Consider the following 25422-nt stretch of genomic DNA (forward strand, 5'->3'; position numbering starts at 1 on the left):
CAACTGCTCAACAGCTAGATGGTTATCTGTCTGAAGTCCCCATCCCCAGAAGTGATAACAGTCTTGCCAACTGGAGAAGTAATGCACTTTCTAGTCCTACATAGAAAAATTTCAAATGCACTTCACCTAAATGCACTTTGTTTTTATGAGAGAACTGTTCATTTTAAAACCTTTCTGCAGGCCAGTAGGCCTGTACATTGTTATTAAATATACACATGAGTGGGATACATTTTTAGTTTGAATTTTATTTTATACTGTGCATTGTTGCAATGTGCTTAAAGGGGGGGTGAAATGCTATTTCATGCATACTGAGTTTTTTACACTGTTAAAGAGTTGGATTCCCATGCTAAACATGGACAAAGTTTCAAAAATTAAGTTGTACGTTTGAAGGAGTATTTCTGTTCCAAAAATACTACTTCCGGTTTGTCACAAGTTTCGGAAAGTTTTTTTCGAGTATGGCTCTGTGTGACGTTAGATGGAGCGGAATTTCCTTATATGGGTCCTGAGGGCGCGTCTGCCGGAAGAGCGCGCGCTCCCGTATAGCAGAGCACTGAGAGCACAACAGACTTCACTGATCAGAGCGAGAGCGTCGCGAAATGTCACAAAAGGAGTGTGTTTTTGGTTGCCAGGGCAAGACAACCCTGCACAGATTACCAAAAGAGAAACAGCATTAAGGGACCAGTGGATGGAGTTTATTTTTACAGAGCATCAACGGAGTTGTGCAAGTGTTTGTGTTTGTTCCCCTCCATTTTGAAGATGCTTGTTTTACAAACAAGGCCCAGTTTGACGACGGATTTGCACATCGTTTATTTCTTAAGGATAATGCAGTCCCAACGAAAAAGGGTCACGATCGTGTGTTGGAACCGCATGCGGTGAGTGAAACTGCTTCAAATATCTCTGTGTTGTTAACTTAGCTGTCAGCGTGTAAGCACATCAAATAAACAACATGTGATGTTGTCATCAAACTGCATGAGTAAAACTGCTTCAAATATCTCTTTGTTGTTAACTTAGCTATCGGCGCGTAAGCACATCAAGTAAACAACATGCGATGTTGTCATCAAACTGCACTTTCCACATGTACAGCTTAAAAAAAAAATAAATAAATAAAAAAAACGACAAAGTGCAACTTAATCATTTTCCAAAACTGCTAAGCAAATATATATACAGTTTCAGTACATACCACATAGAGCCGCTGTTGTTGCTGCTGCTATTGTTAAATTTCAGCCTCTGGATCATAAATATACGCTGAATCTGACTGTTAGCAATGGTTTGTTTTGGTTGGTTTTGTCCTCAAGTAATGTCACAGCTTCGAAACGCTATCAGCGCAAAAGCCTACTGGCGCTCGTGATTCTTTAGCTCCGCCCACACGTCACGCCTACAGACGCTCGTGTTTTTCCGGAAAAAATCGGCACAGACTATCTTTCTCTTATGAATATAATAAAACTAAAGCCTTTTTGGAGTTATGAAGGATGCAGTACTACTCTATAGGTACTCAAGGTTAACAGGATATTGAGTGAAAACGAGCATTTCACCCCCCCTTTAATAAATATTTGCATCATTTGTAATTATGTATTTTTATGTTGTTGTTTTTTTTAAATAAGTTATGTAATTGTAATTATCTTTGAAACTTTAATATTAATTTATGCAATTGCAATGTCTTAATTTTAGTAAAGTTAGTACACGGTCATAGCAATAAATGCAATGGTACTAATAATTGGCATAATTTCTTTCGGTGTTTCGGTTTCGGTTTTCGGCCTTGGTTTTCTCTTTTTCGGTTTTCGGTTTCGGCCAAGAATTTTCATTTCGGTGCATCCCTAATATATATATATATATATATATATATATATATATATATATATATGTATATATATATATATATATATATATATATATATATATATATATATATATATATATATATATATATACACACAAAATAAAAAAGTGCAGCACAACAAATTAAATAAAAAATAAACATAACAAAAGAAAGTACAAGAACCAAAACATAAAACGACAAACAAAAAGCAACACATTAAACAACAGAACAAAGCATAAAATGACACAACATAGCAAAGAACAAAACAAAACAAAAAGCAGCAGGAAAACAACAGAACAAAGCAAGAAAAAAAGTAGCATAAAGCAAAGAACAAAAAAAACAATAACAACAAAGTAAAACAAATACAGAACAAAGCATCACAAAATATGTCAGACTTTTATCAAACAAAACAAATTAAATAAATAAATAAATAAAAATGATATATACTGCAGGTGCCTCACAAATCGCATACGTATGCACTATTCTGTACTGTTTTGTATCGAAAAAGTGCACTTGCCTGGATGATGCACTTGATTAACTTTAAATATGAATCAGTCAATCAATAAGTATGGAATATTGGACACTTCATGGACTCAACTGCTTTATGTAAAAGTGAGAGATTGTCAGACTGTGATTATGAATGACAAAATAATCTAATATAATTCATACACTACATGGTTGAGTGCATAAGTACATTGTGTAATTTGGGATGCAAAGGTTGCATACTTTTTTATTAAAATGCAAAAATTACAGAGCCCTAATATATTGTATATACCCACACTTGGATTGTCAGTTATGTATTGTACACCCCTTAATGAATGAATGCACAAAACAATGCTATGCTCTGCACCAAAAAAGTCCAGCACCATTACTCAAAATCTCAATTTCTGCCCTGTACTGTACAAGACCATTTAAGGACATGCAATTACAATAAAATGTTTGATATCCAAATATGGACATTAACAGAATAATGTTTAGATCATTCCCCCAATGCATTCAAAGCACCTGCATGAGCTTCATGTGTGTCTGTGGCATTTCAGTCATATCATTCCCAAAGAAAAATGATGTTTCAGACTACTGATGTGACATTTAGAGTGAGCTGCCACTGTAATGCTTTCGACTGAGGCTATTACCCAGAGGGCCTCAGTAGTCGGCTCTAAAAGCATCATGTTTCTGGAGATTTAAAGAACCCTTCACCTTGAATTAGGCCAGGTGTATGCACTAGATCATGGGAGGCCTGTTTTCCAAAAGGAACATGCATACTTTTACCTTTTAGTTGACCTCTGACCATAGCCACCCGTGACTTTGCTGTGCTATGTATCTTTTTCACACATGCTAGACAGCCAGCAACTGTGGTCTGTTGTTACTATATATTTTTGGACTAATTATAAGTTAATTATAAATAGTTATGACTAATGACTGTGGCAAAATAACAGAAAGAAACAGCTGTGGGATGATATCAAATAACAACAATATGAAAATTAGCTAAAAGTTTGAGTTGACTGAACATGCAAATATAAAAGATAGACCTTTGAGTATAAGAATATGACCTGAGGAGGATTGTATTTATTTATTTATTTATTAATTCATCCATCCATCCATCCATTCATTCATTAACTTGCAGATTCCTATTTAAATGAAAAAGTAAACTCTAACGGCATATCTTTGTCTTTTTTCCATTTTCACTCAAAAACAAAATTACACACCGCATGAAATCTAAATTGAATCACGTGTGGAGAGCTTGGTGCGCCTTACAACTTGATTATGTAAACAAATCATATCCAGATGATTAGACAGCAGCGATGTTTGACATTGATGTGTTTTGAACCACAGATCTGTCAATTTCAGATACGAAGGAATAAATGATTAGAAAAACATTAAGGTATGTGCAGTACTGACTTGCTTTCTGATCTTTAGGACTGGCTATCGGTATCCACAGTGTCATTTCACAAGTAATGAAATCAGATCAGTTTGTTCAGATTGTGTAGTCAGTATCCGGTACAGTATATGCTTTCCATATAATGGCTGCTGCATTTTGCAATGTGCAGTATGACATTGGTGTATGACATTGTGTCCATATCTGTGCTAAATATCCAGACTGACCACAATGTCCAAAAACAAGGAGAGTACTAGTCAGATTGCAAAATCTGATTCAAAACCATATAAAGGTGTTAAACCCTGATTTAATTATAAAATTACAATTCAAATAAATATATAATTTACACTAATGTTCAAAAAACAAACAAACAAATAAATTAATTAATAAATAAAGTTGGTCAGATTTTTTTTTATGTTTTTGAAAGAATATTCACCAAGGCTACATTTATTTGTAAAACAATGCAGTAAAAACTGTAATATTGTGAAATATTAATACAATTTACAATTACAGCTTTCTATTGTAATATATTTTTAATGCAGCTTATTTCTGTGCCTGTGATGCATTTCACTATGGTCAATGTTAAGCATCATTATTCCAGTCTTCAGTGTCACATGATCCTCCAGAAATCATTCTAATATGCTGATTTGCTGTTCAATACATTTCTGATTACTGCTGAAAACATTTGCTCAGGATTTTTTCAGGATTATTTTATGAATAGAAAGCAATTATTTGACATTTATTATTAAATTATTTATAACATCATAAATGTCACTTAACGTCACATAACTCATTTTATTGTGTTACTACAAAAAAAAAAATAGCTTTAAATCAATGTTCATTCACACTATAAACAAGTAAACACATTTGAGTCAAATATGTCAGAGAGAGAGAGAGAGAGAGAGAGAGAGATAATCTAATTTTGTTGTTTGCCTAAATAAAACCTAAATGTCTCGAAGAATGTTCAGAACTATAGCTCAGTCAGAGTCTCATCAAGCATGATGGCTCCCATGATCAAAATCTGTGCTGCTTTGTCATTTTAGGTGTGAAATTCCATATCTAGGACAATGTGGAATATTTCACCCCAAAAATAAAATACAATCATGTCTTTCCAAACCCACGTGACTTTCTTTCTTCCACAGACCGCAAGGGAAAGAATGTTCTTCTAACTTTGTCTGCATTGAATGCGAATGGCTACCAGGGAGAGAGAGAAAAAAAAAAAAAAAAAAAAAAAAAAAAAAAAAACTCTGAAATGTAAATTATTTACACTAAAAATGTAAAGTGCAGCATTTCAATCTCATTGATATTGTATATATTCAAATATAAGCACAAAGGGAGATTTTTAAATATTGTTTGTTTAGTAAAATAAATAAATAAATAATAACCTTAACAATATAGTGCCTAAGAAATATTAACTGTTTAAAGATGCACTACAGGTTTGGAATAATTAAGATTTTTAATTGTATTATTATTATTATTATTATTATTATTATTATTATTATTATTATTATTATTATTATTATTTTCAAAACTAGTCTCTAATTCTCACAAAAGCTGCACTTATTTGATTATTATTTTGAAGGATTGTGTGACACTGAACAAATTAAGCTATCCGTAAAAGGAATGAATTATATTTTAAATGTATTAATATATATATATATATATATATATATATATATATATATATATTTTTTTTTTTTTTTTTTTTTTTTGTATTAATATCTCACAATATTCTTTTTTTTTTTAGAGGCTTATTTAATAATAATAATAATAATAATAATAATAATAATAATAATAATAATAATAATAATAATAATAACCTTTGTATTAATGTGTTTTTACTGTGATTTTCGGTACTTGACAGTCTGGGGTCTCACTTCACTTTCAAGAGTAGTGCAAACATCCTGTCAAATATCTCCTGTTGTTCAAGTCATACAGTTTTTTGGGTAAATGATAAGAGAATTTGGGGTGTGTTATTCCTTGAACACCTCACTGCAGTGTACCTCTATCTGAGAAGCGTAAAATGGCTGGAGATGTTCATGAAGACTCCACTGGCGGACAGCTGTAGACGCGGGCTGCTACATGTGGACAGGCTGGCAGAGAGCAGAGACTCGATGCATTGGCCCAGGAACATGAGAATATCTGGCGCTCAGAGCCACGACAGACAGCGCTGGAGATTCAGGAGCTCCATCCACCTGTGAAAGGAGAAAGGGAGGAGGGACATTTACACGAGACACAAAGCATGTCTGTCTGAATTTTTTTGCCTCTTGGGACTAAAAGGCCAATGCATTTCCAGGACAAAAACAAGAGCTAGACAGTGCATATGCACCTCTTTTTTTTTCACATCACAAAACAACTGGAATGAAAAAGAAAATGGAATGCGGCAAGAGCGAGGACATTAATAATGACCCAGAAGTGTCACGCTGTTTGAACGTTCTTACCATCACTCTTGATAATAGCTGCCATTCGCAATAAATTTAGCTCCATTTTCTTTGGAAACAAATTCTTGTTATTATTTCCAGTGTTTCTTTTACAGTTGTCTGCCTCTTTCATTGCTGATGGATACAGCTGTCTCTCTGGGCAGTTGGCACATTAACAGTTTGTTTGTTTATTTATTCTCTAAATGCATGCCTCTGAACAAATGAATGCAGCTTAAACCCGCACAGTACAATTTTTTAACTTAATGTATTTTTTAATTATTATTTATTTATTTGTTTATTTATTTATTTTATTTATTTATTTTGTCTTTCAGGGAGAATTATGCTGTAGGAGTTAAGCAAACGTTGCTGGAGTTTGTTGAGAATCTGTTATATATATGAATGTTATAAATATGAATCATAATTTAGGGCCATTATTTATTACTATAATTATTATTTTATGGGTGCCGTCAGAATGAAAGTCCAAACAGCTGATGAAGACATCGCAATAATCCACAAGTAATCCACAACACTCCAGCCCATCAACTTATTTCTAGTGGAGTAAAAATTTACTTGATTGTAAGAAATAAATCCATCATGACATTAATTGATGGACTAGAGTTACTTGTGGATTATTGTGATGTTTTTCTCAGCTGCTTTTACTCTCATTCTGACGGCATCCATTCACTTCAAAGGATCCATTGGTGAACAAGTGATATTATTATTATTATTTTTTTATTTATTTTTTATTATTATTATTATTTATTTTTTTATCCAAATCTGTTCTGATGAAGAAACAAACCTATCTACATATTGGATGGCCTGGAGGTGAGGGTATACATTTAATATATATATGAAATATTCCTTTAACTTCAGTTCCCCCATTACATAACTTCGATTTTATTTTAAGATGTCAAATGCTTCCAGAAGCTTTTAAAATGTGGAGTTTTGTCGAAATGTTTGATCTGAAGGCAATGATAAATTGTGAAAAAAAAACAAACAAAAAAACACACGTATAAAACAAAAACAAATGGGGTGTTGTGGCTATTGTTTACAATAATGTCTTACTTTTTTTTTTTTCTTTACACTATACAATTTGCAGGTCTCTCTGTCTTTATGCTCTCTCTCTCTCCTAATCTCTTGTTTGCCCACCATGATGATCTCTCCACTCCACAAACCTAATTAGACCTGCTTAATTAGACATTTATGTCCCTTACTGGAAAGAAATCCAAGAACAAAATCCTCTTACTCAGATATTGTATGATTTTGTGCAGATGCGATGGTGTGCACATTTTGTTCCTTCAAGAACTGGGCGTATCTTCAGCTATGGCCACTTTTGGCCCTGTGGACAAAAATATTCCCTTAAAACAGATTTCCACACTTTCGCTAGCTTACAATTTCCATCAAATACCCAAGTGCACTCTATAGTTTGTTGATTTGTCTTTATTCTCTTTATATTTAGCATATATATATATATATATATATATATATATATATATATATATATATTTAGGGGTGTAACGATACGCGTATTCGTATTGAACCGTTCGGTACGAGGCTTTCGGTTCGGTACGCGGTACGCACTATGTACCGAACGGTTCATTGGACTAATTAATTATATTTGGAAAAAAGAATTGTGAAATATAATGATATGCATTCAACAAGGTAGCCCAATAACCCAAACGACGTAACAGGCAACGCCCCTGACACCCCCGAAGAAGTCAGGCGCTTGCTCACTCAGTACGCGCTGAAGGCTCGTTTAAAAAATGGCCAATGCGTTTAAAAGACCAGAAATAGAAAATCCTCCAATAACCAACAGGTCTCGTGTTTGGGTGCACTTTACCAATCGATCGGGGCATCCAAACAAGCACGGAAATCAAAATGGACTAGTACTATACTGTGTCGGAATTTCCTGAGCAGTACGATACAATTAACAGGCCTGCACGTTATTAGATAGAAGAACTGTTATAAATAGAACGTATGCAAGGGCAGTTTTGAAAACTCCACCTACTTTGCTCTTGGTATGGTGCAGCGCAAATCGCGTTGTATCTGAAGGGCAACGCTGAGCCCAGGGTCCAGCACCGCGCATACCGCGTCCTGTGTAAAAGACCCTTTAGCCATTTTCCAACGAGCCTTCAGCGCGTACTGAGTGAGCGAGCGCCTTACTCTGTAGTGGAAAACGCAGGTTTTAAGAACATGCTTAATGTAATTGAGCCCCGTTACAATATTCCTTCATGAGCCTATTTCAGCCAGAGAGTAATTCCTGCTTTGTTCCAAAAAACATAAGCCCTATAGAGAACCAATTGAGTAAAAACACACTCAATATAAAGAGTTATAGAGTTCCATATAAAAGGTTACATCTTTCTATGTGTTCATAACTACTACAACAATATGACATTTTCATTTTTTTTATTTTTTATAAGGAGCTGTTTTTGTTTATACAATATGCTGCTAAGAAAACACCATAGAATATGGGTAAAGAATAGCTCCATCATTGTTCAATGTAAAAAAAAAAAAAAAAAAAAAAAAAACATACTTTGTTAGTTTTAATAAATAAAACATTTTTTAAAAATCAAGGAAATTTATCTGCCAATTTTTCTTTTTGCTGTATCTAAAACGTACCGAACCGTACCGAACCGAACCGTGACACCAGTGAATCGTATCGAACCGAACCGTGAATTTTGTGAACCGTTACACCCCTAATATATATATATATATATATATATATATATATATATATATATATATATATATAATTACCTATATTTGATAAAACACATATTCTGGTTTGCCCCTTGGGGAAAAAACACAATAATGATTCCATCTTTGATCTTTTGCATGTACTGTAAAAGATGCCTCTTGCAGGAGGAATATGTGCTGACTTCAAAGCTGATAGAGCAGAAGTTCAGCTTAACAATGCAATATCCTCTCATCACACCGGCATTAGATCACAACGCTTCCCCCCACCCCCCAAAGTATGATACAGGGCGCAGATTAGTGTGTATGTACATGGCTGTTCTCTCCTCAGCGAGTCGTCAGAATGAGCCCAGCTGCCTGGGGAGAACAGGCGTCTCTTTGTCAAGACTCTGACTCACTTTTGGCCGGTCCTCAGTGGCTCTGTGTTATCCACCCTTTCTGTCGAGCCCCAGCGTGAGGTTAAAAAGACAGAGAAGCAAAGAGCTTAATCTCATGTATTCTCGTGTTGTGTCATGGCGCCGTCTGATCGTGCCATTACAAACCGCAGCACTTATGTATTAATGGCTGCCGCACACTGCTGTTCTGAAGACAAAGGGCATTATTACCTTTTAGTTCCTCTCTTTTGCTTTGAAGTGAATGTTTTTTTTTTTTTTCTCAGAAGCATTGGCTTCTACTGCAGGTTGCACACTGTGTAGTATTTGCCATAATTTGTCCAATTGAGACAAATTCCATAATGTATTTCATCATAGAGCAAAACCAGTCATCTTAAAAACTGCATTAGTGAGAATCACACACTTTACAATTGTAGATAGATAGTCAAACATACAGATCTACTGACAAACAGATAGATCTACTGATGACTTTGTCAAAGGCAGGTGGTGATACAAGGAGAATCCTTTTTTAATTTTTTAGAACGGAAATGTGTAAATGCAGAGTACAAGATGAGTCACTCATACATTTTGTCTGTTTTCTAGTAAGAGACTGTTAATTTCAAGAGCGGATATCTGGTGAAGTCAATCTGAATCAACGTTCAGTGCTTATAAATGGCCTCGAAGCTAAGAGACACAGACTAAATTCAAATTTCGATTTCACGGGGTCTCTAAGCTGCGTTCAGCCCACTCGACAATGCTAAATCTAACATGCTGGAACATGTGCTCACGCTCAACTGGCATAGTCTGCAAATCGCACGAACGCTCTCAGTGGGGGTTGCCGAAACGACTGAGCGTGGGCTCAGATGCCATTTCAGATGCCAAACCGCTTTGATTCGAGGAGACTGTGCTTTACGCAGCAAACGATATGCATCCAGGCACACGCCATTTACATTTCTCCCTTTATGAAATGAGATAAAATACATAATTGAGCGGATCCATCGTCTAACGATAGGGAGCAGCGGTAATTGGCGAGTAAACACGGCACTCAAGCCTCTCGAAGGAAATGAAAGTGGGAGCACACCAAGCCAAACAGAGTGTGCATTAAGCTGGGATAATGATCCCAGCTTGACTTAGATATTCTGGCTTTATCGTGCCCACCCACACTTCAGGCCTCGGCTGACCTCCTCGGCTGTGACTTGTGCGAGGAGTTCGGTTTTTCTCTAAGTGTTCCATGGAGACGTGGTCCTCCCTCCAAACTAGTCCATTAGAGGCCGGGTCAATACCGCACATTAGGGTGGAGATGAGGGTGTGGAAGGACTGTGTTACTGGATGGCAGCATTCGCATGCGTGCCCCGATGTCAGTGCACTGCCTTTAAAAGCAATCAGAAGCACGGCTGTACATAACACTGGGAAATTGCACATGGGGAATTTGATTTGCTGATAGCACTTGAAAGGATCGAGTAGATTTAGCTCCTCAGCTGACTAGGAGTTTTATTTTAGTTTTAACATACAGACAGATGGACTGACAGACAGACAGAATGATAGATAGGATAGGAATATGATGTCCAGCTATACAATAACAACAGATAGAATGACAGAACAATAGGCAGAATTACAGAATGACAGACAGACAGACAGCAAAGTGCCAAAGTGGATTTACTGTACACGCCAACAGTTTTGTAGATGATTGGTATTAAAACTAGGTTGCGTATCATCCAATCATCTGATGAATGTTCCTGACCTCCTAATTATGCAAATAAGAACTAACTCAGGGTTTACAAATGTACAGAGTGAAATCTCAAAACCTGAATACTCAGGATTATTAACGCTGCAGTAGGTAACTTTTGTAAATATATTTTTTTTTTTACATTTTTATTAAACCTGTCATTATGTCCTGACAGTAGAATATGAGACAGATAATCTGTGAAAAAATCAAGCTCCTCTGGCTCCTCCCAGTGGTCCTTTCTGCCATTTGCAGAAAGTCATCCGCTCCCGGTAAGAAATCAACCAATCAGAGCTGCGGTCCGTAACTTTGTTTGTGTTCAAAATGTAGAAAAATGTATATAATAAGCGAGTACACCATGAATCAATTTTCCAAACCGTGTTTTTGGCTTGTCCTCAATCACTAGGGTACACCTATAATAAGTGTTTATATTTGGAATATTTTAGATTGCTTCGGGGGTACTGCGGCGGAGTAACCCAGTACCTTTGTGATTCTTCATAGACATAAACAGAGAGAAGTAGTTCCGGCTACGATGTTCTTCCGCAAGACACAAGCAGTTCTGTTTATTAACCGCTAGTGTCAAAAGTTACCAACTGCAGCTTTAACCCACGGTAATGAATATGAATATTGGTTCATGAATATAAATTAGTCTGCAGTGCAACCTGTTAGCAAAGATATATGCAATATAATATAATATAATATAATATAATATAATATAATATAATATAATATAATATAATATAATATAATATAATATAATATAATATAATATAATATAATATAATGCAAGCCAAGAATTGTTGATTAGGACTACATCCTAGGATTATATTTTAGGATTGGATTATTTTAGTTCACTTGGCAGTTCTAAACTTAGAATTAAAACTGAATAATGTGAAAAGCTCATCTGACAACGTGGACAGATCGTGTGTAAATAGCTTGATAAGGCAGTATTTTTGAAGGTAAATCTTTTTTGATATCCAATGCTACTTTGTACGTGGCAAATGGAGTTGCTCCCAGAGCGATTCTCCTCATAAACTCTGCAATAAATGTAGTGTGCTCTTGTCACAGCTCATGATTTTGTTCTCGGCTAAAAAGTTCTGCACTAACTAACAGCAATTCCTTCAAATAGGTCACGCTTAAAGCACTCATAATGAACAGCACAGCATTTCAAAAGTCCAATCTTTCTCATTTATTTTGGTTCCAGGCATTAGATGGGCTGCGGGTGATAACCAGTTGAGATGTAGGTTCACTGTAATAGGCATGATCTTGGTCAGATAAGAGAGATTGCTTCATAAAAAAGAGGTTTAATGGCATTTAAGTTGAGAGAGGGAAAAACTTTTAGTATAAGAGGCCTTTTTAATTATTTGTTTGTTAATTATATGCATACATGTAAAAGTAGAACAGCTGGAAAATAATGACATGTAATAAAAATATAATATAATATAATATAATATAATATAATATAATATAATATAATATAATATAATATAATATAATATAATATAATATGACCAGTTAGTTTGCAGTTTTTGACATTCTTACCGATTCTTTTTGAAAATCAAATGTCTTATTTGCAAAAAAAAAAAAAAATACAATAGAAAATAGTCAACTGTGTTAGCCAGCTCACAACAAGCTTCTTGGTTACATTATCTTGGCATTATATTAGTAACAAATCAGCAGAATTTGTAACAGTAGAGCCAAAATAACAAGCAACAGTTATTTTTGTCGAGCCCTGAATTGATTTTAATTTGCACATTGATTGAAGATAGCTTTGACGATATCCAAAAATCAAGATTAATCAATGATTAAACAGTTGATAGTTGCTGGCCTAATTGTAAACATCATCAGTAGTTACTAGAAAGCAAAAAAAATAAAAAATAAACAACTGATCTCTCATGTCTTTAAATACAGAGAAGGCTTCTAAACATCACTAAGGTTTTATGTGTTCGCTGTAGTTTTTGTCTTCTTTTCGTAACCTCGGAGGAGGCTGTTTCTTCCTTTAATTGAGCAGCTCTCTTCCTCCAAGTCTATCCATCCCAAGCTCCCTCTCCGCACAGATAATCATATGTGCTATATTTAGCTGGAGTTGTGCCTGCCTGCCCATGGCTTTGCGTTTAGCCTTATCCCTGGGCACATGGTAATTGTGAAATGTGTTTCGTAAAAACAGTTCCACCAGAGGAAAAATAAACAAGTCCTTCGGCAGTGTCGGCTTTTTTGCTGAGGGCGAAACGCCAGCAGGTGGTCATGTTTCACGATCGCAGGGGGAATCATGCAAGACCACCTCACGGCTTGTCGCATGACTCAATGTATGTGTGCATGAAAAAAATATATATATATATACAGTATATATGAGCAATGGCATCATCATTTGTGTCCCAATTCTCTAAGCACATAGTGCAAAAGGCTCTATTTCTCTGCGCCACAGCTAGAAACTTTCATAACAGATAGCAAAGGCCACCAAAATTCATTTTTTTACCCTTATGTTTGTATGTGAACTTGTCACGGTAGGAAATCCAGTGTTTCCTCCGTGTCATGTTTTGTTATTGTTTTTGTACTTACGTTGTCTCCATGTGCTCGTTTAGTTGATTGTCATCACCTGGGTGTTGATTGTCTCGCTCCAGCTGATCGTCATCATACCTCTGCTACTTATACTCACCTCGCTCTCTCTCTGTTGTCAGATCCTCTCTTATGTCTCCATGCACTAGCTGGATTATCGTCTTCCGTGTTTGTGTGCTGGTTTGGATTCGTGTTGTCGTCCGCGTGTCAGTGTTCCGGTCTGTTCCTGGTTCCAACCATTGACCACCTTCACCTGCACCGCTGACTTCACCATCCCGCTCTTCTCACGCCACCGTAGACCTTCCTTGCCATTGCCAACACTCTGGACACTCTTTATCAATAAACTACATCTGATTGCCTGCAATTGCTTCCTCCTCTTTTATCTGTCGTTACAGTAGGATCTGACCATCATGGAAGCAGCAGGCGATCGCTCCCCATCTCATCTCGAAGAATTTCTGCAACGAGCTGTGGGTCGTATGGATCGCCAAGACAAGGCGATAGATGAGATGGGTCGAGCCTTCCAAGCAATGGTGACGAAGGTGTCCGAGCTCGTTCTCCAGACGCAACAACAACAACTATCGTCACCCGCTGCGCCTCCCACGCCACCCACACCGCCGATCGTCTCCGGGGGGATTTCCCAGCCCGAACCACGCCTCCCCATCCCGGAGAAATATGCGGGTGAGCCAGAGTTCTGTCGATCTTTTTTGTCTCATTGTTCTCTGCACTTCGCCCTGCAGCCCCGCACGTTCTACACCGAGGAAATGAAGGTGGCATTCGTCTTATCTCTACTTACGGGAAGGGCTGCCCTCTGGGGGACGGCGGTGTGGGAGAACCAAGACAGCTGCTGTGCCTCGTTCCACGCACTTTCGGAAGAGATGAGACGGGTCTTCGACCGCTCCGCCGCCGGGAGGGAAGCGGCTTGGCTTCTCACGGACCTACGTCAGGGGGAAAGGTCCGTTTCCGATTATTCGATTGAGTTCCGCACCCTGGCGGCGGAGTGTAAGTGGAACGAGGAGGCGCAGTGGGATCACTTCCTGCATGGGTTGGCTGACCGCATCCAACAGGAGATCCGCGCCGTCGAGCTCCCCACTTCTCTCAACAGTCTGATTGACCTAACCATCAGAGTGGAGAATCGACTCGATCAAGCCACCAGACGGAGGGGGAGAGCAGTTCTCGCGAACAGACCGGAGGTTCAGTATCAGCGCTCAGATGTTGCGGTCAGCCCACCGGGAGATCTTGAACCCATGCAGGTGGGGCGAGCTCGGCTCTCCCGGGAGGAGAGGATCAGGCGGAGATCCCTGGGACTATGTTTATACTGCGGCAGTCAAGAACATCACATCCAGCGTTGTCCGGTAAAAGACCGAGCCCGATAGTAAGACGGAGGCTACTATCGGGTGGGATCTCTGCCAGAAAGACCTCATCTACATCGACACTCCTTCCGGTGAGTCTACGGTGGTCCACCCACGCACTCGAGCATCACGCCTTGTTGGATTCTGGGGCAGAGGGCAATTTCATGGACTTCCAGTTCGCTAGTAAGCTTAACATTCCTCTCACCTCCCTCAAACACCCCATTGCACCCTTTGCTCTCAATGGACACAGACTACCAGTCATCACTCAGACCACCTTACCTGTTTCCCTCACCACATCTGGCAATCATACTGAGGAGATATCATTTTACATTACGGACTCACCTTCATCCCCCATCGTTCTCGGTCACACCTGGCTTCAGAAACACAACCCCAGCATCAATTGGCGCCTTGGATCTGTGGTTAGCTGGAGCGAGGAATGTCATTTGTCTTGTCTTTTGTCTGCTGGTGTTAATGTTTCTGAGTCTGTGTTTCAGGGGGAAGCAGTGGATTTGGCTAGCGTGCCCGCGGAGTACCATGACCTGAAGGAGGTGTTCAGTAAGTCTCGTGCTGATTCTCTTCCTCCTCATCGTCCCTATGACTGTGCGATAGAGTTATTGCCAGGTACTTCTCCGCCTAAGGGCAAGTTATATTCTTTGTCTGTTCCAGAGACGGCGGCCATGGAGAAATATATATCCAGTTCTCTAGCAACGGGGTTTATCCGCCCTTCCTCTTCTCCAGCGGGGGCGGGGTTCTTTTTTGTGGGAAAGAAGGACGGATCCTTGCGACCTTGCATTGACTACCGAGGGCTGAACAACATAACGGTAAAGAATACCTATCCTTTGCCGCTTATGTCTTCAGCTTTTGAGAGGTTGCAGGGAGCTTCCGTTTTCACTAAATTGGACTTACGTAATGCTTATCATTTGGTCCGCATCAGGGAGGGGGATGAGTGGAAGACTGCCTTTAACACCCCTAGAGGCCATTTTGAGTACTGCGTTATGCCGTTCGGGCTAACCAACTCGCCGGCAGTCTTTCAAGCACTCGTTAATGACGTGTTGCGAGACATGGTCGATCTGTTCATATATGTTTACCTGGATGACATATTGATCTTTTCTTCGTCTCTCCAGGAACACGTGCAACACGTACGACGAGTGCTTCTGCGGTTGCTAGAGAATGGATTGTTTGTCAAGGCGGAGAAATGCGTTTTTCATGCACAGTCTGTTTCTTTTCTAGGACACATCATTTCGACTGAGGGTGTTCGCATGGATCCTGAGAAGGTTAAGGCTGTGGTAAATTGGCCATCCCCAGAGTCTCGCAAGGCCCTGCAGAGATTTCTGGGGTTCGCCAATTTTTACCGGCGTTTCATTCGCAATTTCAGCCAACTAGCCGCTCCTCTGACCGCCTTGACCTCCCCTAGTTTGACGTTCAGGTGGTCAGACGCAGCTGAGGCTGCGTTTGCCAAACTGAAAAGCTGCTTTGTTTCAGCTCCCATTCTCGTCACCCCTGATCGCTCACGTCAATTCATAGTGGAGGTCGACGCGTCAGAGGTGGGGGTAGGAGCAGTGTTATCCCAACGCGCATCCTCAGACGGAAAGGTGCATCCGTGCGCGTATTATTCTCACCGTTTATCTCCTGCAGAAGTTAATTATGACATTGGCAATCGAGAGTTGTTGGCAGTCAAACTTGCACTGGAAGAATGGCGTCACTGGCTTGAAGGGTCGGGTGTACCTTTCATTGTATGGACGGACCATAAGAATCTCGAATACATTAGAACCGCCAAAAGACTTAACTCCAGGCAGGCTCGGTGGGCATTGTTTTTCGGTCGTTTCGATTTTACACTTTCTTACCGGCCGGGTTCCAAAAACATCAAACCCGATGCTTTATCCCGTCTTTTTGAGCGTTCCGATCGTACTGCTACTCCCGAGCCCATTTTACCGGGGACCATCATTATCTCCGCGCTCAGGTGGGAGGTCGAATCGAAGGTGTTGACCGCCTTAGAAGGGGTAACGCCCCCGGCTCGTTGCCCACCGAACCGATTGTTTGTGCCGGAGAGGTTACGGTCAGACGTTCTCCAGTGGGGTCATTGTTCCAGTGTTGCTTGTCACCCAGGGGTTAGTAGAACTAGATTTCTGGTCAAGCAACGATTTTGGTGGCCTGGTATGGCTCGTGACGTCCACGATTTTGTCTTGGCTTGTTCAGTTTGCGCTATTGGTAAGACTTCCAATCGACCTCCAGATGGGTTACTCTTACCGCTGTCTGTCCCTTCAAGACCCTGGTCCCACATTTCGCTAGATTTTATCACCGCCCTCCCGCCCTCTAAAGGCAATACGGTGATTTTAACCGTAGTGGACCGGTTCTCGAAGGCGACTCATTTTATTCCCTTGCCCAAATTACCTTCAGCCAAGGAAACAGCGGTAGCTGTCATTGACCACGTCTTCCGCATACATGGCCTCCCGACAGACGTGGTTTCTGACAGGGGTCCCCAATTTGTGTCCAAATTTTGGCGAGAGTTTTGTAAATTGTTAGGAGCGACTGTTAGTCTTTCTTCCGGGTTCCATCCCCAGAGCAATGGTCAAACCGAACGAGCCAATCAGGATGTCGAGAGGGTTTTGCGATGTTTGGTTTCCAATAATCCTTCGTCCTGGTGTCAGCAACTCTCAGTTGTGGAGTACGCACACAATTCTTTGCCAGTGTCATCTACGGGCATGTCTCCATTTAAGTGTAGTTTAGGGTACCAACCACCTAATTTTGTCAGTACGGAATCCGAGGTTTCGGTCCCCTCCGCACACGCATTAGTCCAGAGGTGTCACCGCACCTGGACCAGAGCTCGCAGAGCTCTGCTCCAGGCTAGGTCGCGCACCAAGGCTAAGGCCGATCGCCACCGGTCGAAGCCTCCCCGTTACGTCGTCGGTCAAAGAGTGTGGCTTTCTACCCAGAATATTCCTATGCGGTCCGTTTCTAACAAACTTGCTCCCAAATTTATTGGCCCGTTTTCTATTACCAAGATTATTAATCCGGTTACCGTGCGTCTTAGCCTTCCTCCGGCGTACAGGAGGATTCATCCCGTGTTCCACGTCTCCAAAATTAAATCGGTGATTTCTTCCCGTCTTAATCCGCCTGCTCCGGTTCCCCCCCCGCCTCGTCTCGTTAATGGGGAAACCACCTATTTGGTTAATCGTATTCTGGACTCTAGACGGAGGGGACGCGGTTTTCAGTACTTGGTGGATTGGGAAGGTTACGGTCCGGAGGAGAGGAGCTGGGTTCCTGCTCGGGACATATTGGATCACCACCTTATAGATGATTACAATCTACAGGTAAAGCAGGCTGGGAACGTCAGGTGACGTCCTAGGGGAGAGGGTACTGTCACGGTAGGAAATCCAGTGTTTCCTCCGTGTCATGTTTTGTTATTGTTTTTGTACTTACGTTGTCTCCATGTGCTCGTTTAGTTGATTGTCATCACCTGGGTGTTGATTGTCTCGCTCCAGCTGATCGTCATCATACCTCTGCTACTTATACTCACCTCGCTCTCTCTCTGTTGTCAGATCCTCTCTTATGTCTCCATGCACTAGCTGGATTATCGTCTTCCGTGTTTGTGTGCTGGTTTGGATTCGTGTTGTCGTCCGCGTGTCAGTGTTCCGGTCTGTTCCTGGTTCCAACCATTGACCACCTTCACCTGCACCGCTGACTTCACCATCCCGCTCTTCTCACGCCACCGTAGACCTTCCTTGCCATTGCCAACACTCTGGACACTCTTTATCAATAAACTACATCTGATTGCCTGCAATTGCTTCCTCCTCTTTTATCTGTCGTTACAGAACTAAAAATGCGTTCAAAACAAACACACGTGTGACTTGGGTACTCCAAATCATTTTTCAGCAAGCTTTCAGGAAACATGTTTTATTAGTGATATTATTTGCAGTCTTGCAGCATTAGCACCATTTTGCTAATTCCCCACTCCTTTTGTTCTAGTTATGGTGTGTTGTTAAGCCTATTTTAACTTTTGAATAACTTTGAGATGACTAGAAAGAAATGGATATTGAAATTTACTGTAGCACTGATTAAAAATGCTCTGAAAAAAAAAAAAAAAAATAGAATCATCATTCAGATCAGACAATTTGTCAAAGTGTGTGTGTTTTCCTGTTCTGCATAAACACAAAACAAGCTTTATTTATTTATTTATTACATTTATCTGTACATGGTGCACCAGAAGGGTAACTATTAAAGAAAGTTGTAATATTTTAGCTAACAATTACAGAGGTAAAATAAAATAAAATATTGTGTAATGTAATTTATTAAATGTCATTAATTCTTTCTCTTTGTCAACGTATCATTCAGTTTGGAAAAGTTTTCTTTTGTACTGTTTTTGTTCTTTAAGTAAATTGTGTCATTCCATTTAGGTGTTTTTCATTAGTTATTCTACACTTACGATAAAGTAGTATACTTCAAGTTTATCTTACTAAGTATACTTAAGTAAAGTTCAAGTATATTTTTAAGTATACTTCATGTAGCAAGTATACATATATCAGTGTTCTAGTAGTATACTTGTAAGTGTACTGTTTCAATACTCCTCGGGACTAAATTGGCCCACTTTCTAGTAAATAAAAGTATACTATAAAGTGTCCTTTAAGTATAACAGTAGCAAACTTTGAGTACACAACTAGTTTACCTCTATGTTTGTAGTTTGTATTGCCATTATACTAAAAGTGAACTTATAGGTTTACTGAAAGTTTACTAATTAAATACTTTGTACCTTTGAAGTATAGTCTCAGTAATCTACTAGTTTAGTAGTTTTATACTGCAAGTATACTCATAAGTTTTCTTTAAGTGAACTTTACATAATAGCTACTTTATACTACTATGTCCCTATTATGGTTTTAGGGCCCTATTTTAAAAATCGAAATGCAAAGTGTAAAGTGCACGGCTCAGGTGCAGTCAGGGCTTGTCCAAATCCACTTTTGCTATTTTAATGACGAAAAAACAGTTGGTGCACCCGGGCGCATGGTCTAAATGGGTTGTCACTATTTCAACTATAGATGCTGTTTTTAATCCTGCTATTGATGTTTCCCTGATGTGTCTTAACTCCTGTTGTTTTTTTGTTTGTTTTTGTTGTTGTTAATTAGACAACAAGGTCAGGACAACAATCACTGGTCACTTATACTTTTCCTGAAATAACTAGGTGCTCCTAAATTTGGAGCATTGATTACCCTTCAGGCCTGGGTTCTCATTTATAAAACTCTCCACAGATTTAATCCTAAAAGTGTACAAAACAAGTGTATAAAACCATGTGTACGCCAAAACCTGTGCAAAAATCCCTTTATAAATCTCAGTCATGGGTAGATGTGCGTACATGCATCTCCACCCCGACTCCTCCCTGAAATCATGGAGCTTACAACGCCTAGTTTTACTATGCATAACCTCATCTGCATATCATTTCCATGCATATTACCATCCACGTGACACCATATTTAACACTGTTAAAGATACAAGACATCAAGGATATATGAGATACAGAGTGTAAATGCCATTTGGGCCATACACAATTTTTATTGGTAAAAATCATCTAGTATTCTTGTTATGTTTTAGCATAAATATATCAAAATCCATAAAAACAAAACTGTTTAAAATAGTTCTCAGATAAATATTTTAGAATAGAGTTGAGCTCTTTTTTTTTTTTTTTTCACTGTCCAAATAGTATTTCAATTGTTTTAAGCAATTTGAATCAAATTCAATTTATGCAGTTTTGCTGATAATGGGAACATCCTTTAGCTATTTTTAGCCTATATTTATTTCAGTGTAAATATTGTCTGACTTAGTGAATCACTGACAAAGTAGCCTATTTTAAAAGGAAAACATGCAAATGACCATTTTCTTCAAGTTGTATCCTTCAAATACAGTGGTATTTTTCATAATGTTGTGGAGATGCCTTCACATGACATCAACACCTCCGTGCAGCTGCGGTTGTACAGTAAGCTATTATCATTGGACCTATTCAAACCAGAAAATGGACCGTTTCACCGAAGCAGTCCACCACAATATTGAAGTGCGCATCTTTGATCATGGTTCGCACTATAATATTTTCTAAAAACATAAGATCTGCAGTTTAGTTCAAAGATGAATTATTGCGCACATAGAGCACTCCTCACAGTCATTAAAACAGCATGACACAGGAAAAGTCATCAAGTTCATCCACTAAACATGCCTAAATTTGTCCTGCGTAATGTCTTTATGTAATTTCAGTGATTAAATATTCCACTGTCATTAATGGAGATAACGTTAATGTGTACATCCAAATGAAAACAGATTTTAAAATCGTTGTTGGCTTCATTAGTTTTCTCACTGCAGGAAAAAAAGAGTGTGTATGCATGGTCTAGAATGCCCGTACGTTGCGTACATATTTACGGCAAGTTTATTTTTTGTAAAGCCCGGTATGTGCGTGGAAAATTGCGTGTGCATTTTCTATGCCCATTTTGGGTGCACACAACATTTATAGATGAGAACCCTAAGGATATTGTTGATCATCTGAATTAAACTTTTTGTCCTTACAATAGTATTCCATCACACTTTTTAAGCCAATTGTTGATACTATAGGGCCTGATAGTATTTTAATATTTTTTTTTTACATGCGTTTGAGTAGTGGTACGCAGTGTTGGGAGTAACGGCGGCGTTAATAACAGAGTTACATTTTCATTAACGGAGTAATCTAATTAATTACTTTTCCCATCGTTGCAATGCGCTATCTTTACTGAGAATGGGAAGCTTCCATGGAGGGCCGTCCAGGAGAAATATGTCTGAGGACCATACTCGGGCCGGCCACAATGGGGCTACTAATAATAGACTGATGCTGTTGTGATGAACCCTCTCTAGAACTCCCGGGAGCAGACAGTCTGGGGAAAAGCATACAGAGGCAGCCTCAGCCACGTCTGTACCATGGCATCCAACCCCAATGGGGCTGGATGTGTGAAGGAGAACCACAGTGGACAGTGAGTCATCTCTCGAGATGCGAATAGATCCACTTCCACTGGGCCGAACCTCTGACATATTGACTCCACCACCTTGGGATGGAGTCTCCATTCCCCGGGTCTCAGCCCCTGCCTCGACAGGATGAGAGACAACAATTTCCCCTGGGACCACAAGAGGATCTGATGCACCAGTCTACATAGAGGGCGGGACCTCAGACCCCCTTGATGGTTTATATAGGCCACCACCGACATATGTGACCAATCACGGAAAGTAGGGACACAAGTCGGTTCTGGGGCATTTTGAGTTATTCACAGATTCTGAAAGTGTAGTCTCCAAGCTTTCCAACGATGTGTAACACATGGACATCTGATAATATTTGGAGAAGTTGTGGCCATTTGAAGGTAGGCACTCAAAAAAGCTCAAAAAGCAGAAATAGCCTCTGAAGATTGTGCAGTTCTCACTGCTGCGAGTGACGATGGTGCTCATTTACATCTCATTTAGATAAGCCATACCCCCTGCATAGCAACGACAGACACAACGGGAAAAATCGGACCACATACTATTAATAATAAAGGAGAATGTGCATTGTAAATGTCTGTAATTTATCTTTTTTGACTTTTATAAAAATGATTTAGAAGCTGAAATATGTGAGTTTTATCTTTTTATAAAAAATCTTTAATCTTTAAAATGTGGCCATCATTTTAATGTTATTATTTTAATGTTTATGTAAACAAAAAGTACATATTGATGCTAATTTTATTTGTTATTTGCTGGTATTCTACATAAAACTGTGTAGCATTAGGACTTTTTTAACAGGATTCTGTGATAACCGATGAGCTAGCTAATAACAATAGGTAGATATGGGACGGTCTAAACATGAACTAAACATGAGATAACGTTTACGTGTTCTTAGAATGAACACAAAATGACAAACTTTGATGTTTATGAAAACTAACCCCATAAGAAACAGAAAAGTATTCGAAGTTTGCACTGTGCGTCTGTTTGCCTCTAAATCTTACGGATTTTCCCCATTTCTCTGTCTTTATCCCTATCAAATGTTACTATTGATATAGCCTCTGATATCTTACGGTCCAACTCGTCTGACGCCAGTCCAATACATTCTTCCTCGTCGTCATCTTCGCTCAGTTGTAGATTAGGGATATTATACAGTTTTATTATGCCACTTTCATCATCGCTCAGATCGTCTTCAGAATCAGTGAGTGCTTGTTTATAAGCATCCGGCTTGTCGAAGAATTACTTCAAAGCATTTTCGGTGTAACGGCCATGGTTCAGTTCGTCTGCGTTCATCTTTGCGGCGAAAATCTTCATTGAATTCTGATATCAGCTACAGCCGGCCAGAGCGCTGCATACTAAGTAACCATGCTTCCCTCGGAGGGCGGGGGCAATAACAAAAGAAACAAAAGCCGGCTTATCCAGTATGGAAATACAGACAGACAATGAAACGCCCCTACTGCGTGCTAGAATCTCTGACAAACTAGCTGATTTCAACCTCAAAATGTACGCTTTTAAATATACCAATACTGCTATCTCAAACACGAAGAGGCTTCTTTGTGATATCAACTAACAGATTCTGCAAAAAAACGAAAATCACCAATTTTGAAAAAAAAAACCGCTTCTTTCTCATTTTGCTCGAAAGTTGTGTTGCCGACTTGTGTCACTGGTTTCCGTGACGGGACACATATTGTCCATCCTCACATGTGCTGCAGGAAACGGTCGTCCAACTTGCTTTTAATAAGCATTTCCTGCATCTCATGTGGCCAACTGATATTAAGACAGGCCACTGCATGAGAAACAACCTTCACCAGCTCCTCAAATGCGGGGACACGGGGAGGCGAGTCATCCCCAAAATCCCTGCCTTCGATGCTGAGCATGTCTACTTCCTCGGAAGCAGACAGCTCAAACACTGGGCTCTCCACTCGTGTGGGAAAAGCCGCAGGGTGGGCTTCCACGCAAGGCGAGAGAGCATCGGAACTGGTGGATGAATCGCAAGAGCGTGCCTTGGCCTCATTTGAGGAAATCTCAAATCCTGAGGTAATCCACATCACATCTTTTTGGGGTGAATTATGTCTTATTCCTCTCATCGCAAAGCAAACAGTAAAAAAAAAACAAAACAAAAAAAAAACTTGAACAATCTCGCATTAGAGATAATGAAGGTAAAAGTGAAATACGCACATTGCGTTGTTGTCATATGGATTACTTATCACATAATATTTGTTTTCGGTAGCACTTGCTTAGTTTTAAAAGAAGACATGTAAAGCTTTCTATAGATATATCTCTCATGTCTCTTCGTTGAGTATTCACTGAGGTACAGTTAATTTTAATGACATGTGTCTAAATGAAGATCACTGCAGACAAAGGCTGCAAACAGAACACCTTGTATGTTATCTTTATTTTATAAATGCACAAAGTTTTGTTGTTATTATCTCTGTATATAAAAAAGTAAACCTTTTACAGATTTGATTGATGTATTGCTCTTATCTGTACGATCGAAACTGAAAGTGTAATTTAAGTTCTTTTCGGGGTTATCAGGAGAAACTGCCTCATAAAAGCGTATGCGAGTTAATCGACCTCAAAGCGTTAAAGGAATCTATTTGTGATTCCAAGCCTTGACCTCTACCCCAGGCCCAGAAGTTTGGCACAAACTGGTAAGTTTGATTTTGTAGCCTAGGCCTTTGACCATAAGGAATATTGTTACAGACAGCTGTCTAACGTCCCAGGGGCAACTCCCATAGAAATGGTAGAGTTTGTACTTAGTACTCACGATGGTTCTGGCCTGAATCCCCTCAGCATGGTGGTGTGAGTATACCGTTCCCTATAGCGACTCCTAGAGGACACAGTTTGAGGTTCCCTTGAAAAGGGAACGTCTCAGGTTACTTAATTAACCATGGTTCCCTGAATAGAGAATGAGACACTGCGTCCTCTATGTTTCTTGCCATGCTTCAGACGCAAGCTTCAGACGAAGAAGTGGATGACGTGTTCTCCCGGCACCTATTTATACTATAGTCGCACCAGTAATGAGGTCATGGGCTGTCGCAGGCCAACATGTTGTTGGTGTTTTTCAATGTATGCTTAAGACATGGGTCACGACGAGGCATTCCCTAAAACAACCCCTAGGGGACACTTTGCTTATTCCCTACTCAGGGAACCACGGTTACATAAGTAACCTGAGACATTTCCTGTGGATTCACCATTTAAGATGTCACCAGCCCCACTCCAGACCCAGTGCCCCATTTTTTTTCTTATAATGTGTTACTTCTGACTGTTCTTCACACTGTAAAAATAAAAGCTTTTGTTAAAAGAAACAACAGCTAAACAAACTGTGCTAAGTCATTAATGTCATTCAGACGGTGCATTCCTGTCTGGAATAGGCTGGTTGATGAGAAGAATAAGCTGTAAAGTGGATCAGACTTAAAAAAAAAAAAAAAAGCATTCTGGTGACGTTATTGTGTGGATCTTTTGGACATTTGTGCATAAAGTAAATATATATGAGTGAAGAATATAATGCAGCCCCGAATTTTTTTTTGAGTGATGCTTTTAGAATATACATTTGTATCTTCTGGTGTTTTTGAGCTTCTACATTCAGCAGGATTAAAACAAACAATGTGAGAAATAAACTCAGAAAAGCATCATGCTCTTCCT

The 25422-nt window shown here is 39.3% G+C and overlaps 1 protein-coding gene across 3 annotated transcripts in view; it reads right to left on the minus strand.

The window, feature by feature from the left end:
- LOC128029443 (leucine-rich repeat and fibronectin type III domain-containing protein 1-like protein) overlaps positions 1 to 25422 on the minus strand; it is a 129353-nt gene that overhangs the window by 62528 nt on the left and 41403 nt on the right. For 2 of the 3 annotated variants that reach the window (XR_008187387.1, XM_052617231.1), the window contains exon 2: positions 5696 to 5887. The exons of the other annotated variant lie outside the window; for it this stretch is intronic. The gene's annotated coding sequence lies outside the window, so the exon portion shown is untranslated. The remainder of the gene's footprint in view (positions 1 to 5695; positions 5888 to 25422) is intronic. 3 annotated transcript variants of the gene reach the window in all.

This window comes from Carassius gibelio, chromosome A15 (assembly GCF_023724105.1).
Source record: "Carassius gibelio isolate Cgi1373 ecotype wild population from Czech Republic chromosome A15, carGib1.2-hapl.c, whole genome shotgun sequence".
NCBI classification, from domain to species: Eukaryota; Metazoa; Chordata; class Actinopteri; order Cypriniformes; family Cyprinidae; genus Carassius; species Carassius gibelio.